This window comes from Branchiostoma belcheri, unplaced genomic scaffold (genome assembly GCF_001625305.1).
Source record: "Branchiostoma belcheri isolate BF01 breed outbred unplaced genomic scaffold, Haploidv18h27 scaffold110, whole genome shotgun sequence".
Lineage (NCBI taxonomy): Eukaryota > Metazoa > Chordata > Leptocardii > Amphioxiformes > Branchiostomatidae > Branchiostoma > Branchiostoma belcheri.
In genome coordinates this window covers 1018028-1022737 of record NW_017802492.1, presented here as the reverse complement: position 1 = coordinate 1022737, position 4710 = coordinate 1018028, and positions in this window count along the sequence as shown.

The following is a 4710-nucleotide window of genomic DNA, read 5'->3' as shown; positions in this document are numbered from 1 at the left end:
CCATTTTTTGGCGAAAAATGCCCCAAAAAACCTTCATAAAAATTTTTCAAAGGCATGTATAAAAAAAAATGAAAAAAACGCCTGGGGGTATTGGCCCACTCTACCTCTATGCCAAATTTCAGGTCATTTGGCTAAAAAATGACAGAGTTGAATCCCTTTGACTGTGTGGCAGGAGAAGGAGGAGAAGGAGAAGAAACATGAGAGAACACAATATATTTCATCCATACCATGGTATGGACTGAAATATAAAAACGAATCCCTATCTGATTTCTAAGGGCCAGAAACACAACATAAATTTGTCTGGGCCTAACTGATTTTGGACCCTTGGAAGCTTTCCTTCTACTGTAGCAGAAATTCTGGTTTCTTACTAAATTATATGCCTGACGTACAGATACTACAGGTACTACCACTACAAAATCGGGCTTCCCATTTCTGTCACCTCTCGGTATTCTTCACTACACTGACTACAGTGACTTCACTACAGCAGCCCAAACTCTTTTCTTCGTGTCAATGTGAAGCATTCGTCGCTCGGTCGATAGGCCGTGCCTGTTCCGCAGAATCGTGATGCGTTGCCGGCCATGATGCGTCGAATGTCGTGCTACCGCATGCTCGGACGCCTTTGTATCGGGATTTGTACACGCTGGCGCCGTGTACCGAAACAGTGTACCCGTGAGGTGCGTTTGCCGTCGATTTCGTGACAGCAGTCACGAATGCCTATCGAACTCCGGCGCAGCATCACTCGGTTTTCAAGTCTGGCGTGTCCCGCAAATTCGTGATGCGTTTGCCGGCGATTTTGTGACAGCAGTCACGAACGTCTATCGAAATCCGGCGCAGCATCACTCGGATTGCAAGTCTGGCGTGTCCCGCCAAATTCGTGATGCGTTGCCGGTCGTGATGCGTCGCACAGTGTCTGCCGCACGCTCGGACGCTGTCTAGTCGGGTTGTGTCAACGCTGGCGCCGTGTACCCAAGTGCATTCGCCGGCGGTTTCGTGATGGCTTACACAAACGCTACGCTCCGAAACTTTGGTTACGTGTCCTGGCGATTTCGTTATTTGGGTGACGGGTGTTCTTGTGATATTTCACATTCTATGCCACTGGTACGCACTGGGCGCACTGGTACGCAATGGGCGCACTGGTACGCACTCGTACGCACTGGGCGCACTGGGCGCACTGGTACGCACTGGGCGCAGTGCCGCCGGGCAGGCATGGCGAATACGATCGGGAAGTGGGCGCGAGGAACCCCGCTTGCCTGGATGCGCGCCGCGCTAAATTCGTGATGTCTTACATGGAACATGTGCCTCTTTTTCTCTGCCTTTTCAGGGCCAGGTAGGTGGCGAAAACACGTAAAAGGGGATTGTTTATAGCTTTATATTAAAACTCAACAAGTATGTATGTTAGGTTTCCTAAAATGTGAATTTCGGGCAGCAGAAAAGAAGTTTCATTTCGTATTTATGTACTGCGTCACAACAAGGAAGTTGTGTTTTTTTTCAGTTCTGTAGACGCGTGAATAGCCTTTTCAAGAAGATTTATTCTGAACGACCAGAAAAATCACTTATTAGGCGTTTTCGTATCCTTCTCTAAAGTACATCGGGTTCCGGCGGGTGTACCTGTACTTGGAACAGTTGGGGACCGTGGAGCTCGTGTACTGATCCTTGTGGAAATGCAGGTAAATCGGCGAAATTTGTATCTCAGTTCGCAATATGTTCATGGGAGCCTTTTTACGATAACTCCTACAAAGACACCCCGTGTCGTGACGTTTTCAAATTGTTATTGGGCGTAACTTTGATAAAAACTATTAACGATCCATCAAACTAGAATTGCACTGTCTTCCTTTTGTCAGGGACATTTATAGAAGAACTTTATTGGCACAACAAAAGTTCAGCGACTTTCGTAAGGTCTTTAACTATACTTAGTAATATACTTAGAAAGTAATGCTATCGTCTTCAGATTAAATTAATCAATTTTTTGGACATTATCGCTATAATGTCCTTAATCTAGCCTCCATAGCATGCCAAAAACTGGGGGTTTTGGGGGTCTTCAGGGTCTTTGGGAGCTTTTATGTGCTATTTTCTGATTGCATATAGACAACATAGCCGATCTGGTTGAATTATCCCCGTTTTTAGAATGAGCTAATCAGCCGAAGAACACCAAACCCCCAGTTATCCTTGATCAATGTTTACCAAGTCTCACAATTTTCATCCCAAAAGGTGAAGTGATGTTTGTACGTACATTAATTATTTGAAAATCAATGTTTATGTTTTAAGGCACGAGGACCCGAACCCGCGGCGGCTCGTGCTGCAGTACTGCGGGTACAGAGACGGCGGCCTGTAACCGGTTCTGCTATAACAGCGGGACTCCGTTCGGTAGCGGCTGCCTCTGTACCTCACAGTACCAGGGGCGGTGCTGTGATGTCGACAAACCGGGAAGCGGATCCGGAGGTGAATTTATATATTTTTGTAGATGTCTGTATGTTACTCTCCACCAGACTCATTTGCAGGCTGAATACAGAGTAGAAATCGGCATAAAAAATTGGCCAGAGAATTTCCATTTCTAAGTGTCTGTAACTCTCCACTATTCTAACGTTACCAACATTTTAAACCGTTTGAGACGTAACCATAGTTAGTTTGCCAATCTTGAAACTTAATTAGTATGACTCACAGTATTTTTGTTGCGCATATTGCGCAATTCTATTAGATGGACGAAATAGAATCCTACCACCATTGTTGTCGTACCTATAGAGTAAAATACTAGTGATTCTTTTTCAAGGCCATTACAAAACGAATTGTTTTCATTAATCAAGTCCTGTAATTTCATTTACTACCATTGTTAATCCGTAAACGCCGGTACTGTCTACAGAGTAAAAATTGCCAACCTTTTTCTTACTACATTTACTGCCATTTGTAAATTCAACAACTTTTAGTGCATGTTTAAAGTTAAAACTTTTGGTCCAACACAAAAAAATTCTCTCACGTAGATCTTTCGACCAGTCACTCTGGTCTTCCTCAGTAGACTGGCCCAGTGAAGCTTGTCACGTGGCTTCTTTGAAGTGTGACGTCAACACTGGGTCAAAGGTATTTTTTGTGTTGGACCAAAAGTTTTTACTTTAAACATGTAACTACCAACACAGATGAACTTTCATGATAACTTTTAGCGCAGTGTGTTGGAAAGAACAGAAGGAATTTAGGAATTAATTAAAACTTTTTGGAAATCTTTAAACTGAATATTTCATTCCTTTCACAGGTGGCTCTTCTGACATCCAACAGGGGGGCACTACAGTGTCCGTCTGGGTGTATGTTGGTGGTGGGGGCAGTGGTTCCATGATCTTCATCATCATCATCTGCCTTTGCTGCAAAAAAGCTGGCTAGGCTGTAGGGATTTCTAATGTTGAATAATCTTACCAAATAAATCACAGTTAGGTTCATCTCACTAACTGTAGGGAGTGATTTGTTAAAAACATGGGTAATCCAACCCATCTAGTAGATAGTAGACTATGTAGAAACAAGTATTTGAAACTTTGAAACTTCATTTACACATCTTCTTGCAGACAAGAAGTCTGAATTGGCAGGCGTTTACAATGAAATAGATTAAAAGCGCTAAGGAGTTAAAAATAGACAATCAATCAAACTCGATTTACAATCAATAAATATAAATGTGATAAAAATTGTATAGTGTAAATATAATAGAATTCATGAGGTCACGTCGGTATTTACAGATTGTCAGTTAAAGTGTTTGTTCAGCACGTTTGTCATGTAAGGTATCGCAGCGTTTTTGTGGCGAGTTGTTCTTCAGATAGGAGTGTCCAGCAATACGTGTGTTTGTGTTTCTGTACGTAGTAGCAAGTGTTGAAGTGCAAGCTCTATGTAACGATTAGGAAGAAAATGAAATGCTGCAAAGCTTACTTCTGTGTCATGTAGATTTATAACCTATACTGCTATACTGTAGGGGATTACGGATAGCGAGGGACGGTTGGGGAATTGTGTGGAGAAGAAGACACCGTCTTTTGATGTTGAGAATAATGTCTCCAAGGCCACCGTGAAAATATCAAGAAACGCCCCCCCCCACACACACCGTGACACGCGCGCGCTCCCCAAAACATAAACCTTCTTGGTGTAATAAGAAGTACGCCAACATAATATTGGTTTCGGTCACACCAATGAAAATGTTGATGATTGTAATTGTCTGGCACTTGAGAGAGGAAACAATTAGATATAGAAATGAGTTTTCTTCTGCCAAGTAAGCAATTTCCTCCTGTTCATCATGACTACTGAGAAAAATAATGTTTCTTAATGATTCCACCCACGAATGATGCATATATTGAATCTCTAAGTTGTCATTTTGAGGAATAGATTCGCCGCATCGATACACTCCGAGTTGAACAAAAAATAGTCTGACGTTTTGGGTGCCCTGCACAGTGGTCATATCCCGACATCAGTGGCTACCAGGTCCGGAGCAGACCATTCAGAACCATGGCCGAGGGTCCAACCTTAGACGTGGCACCAGCTGGAGGCACCATAGGCAGTTTGTCAATGACCGAGGCTCCAACTTCAGACGTGGTACCAGGAGGCACCACAGGTGGTTCATCAGGAGCCGAGGGTCCAACATCAGACGTGGTACCAGGAGGCACCACAGACGGTTCGTCGTCAGGAGCCGAGGGTCCAACCTCAGACGTGGTACCGGGAGGCACCACAGACGGTTCGTCAGGAGCCGAG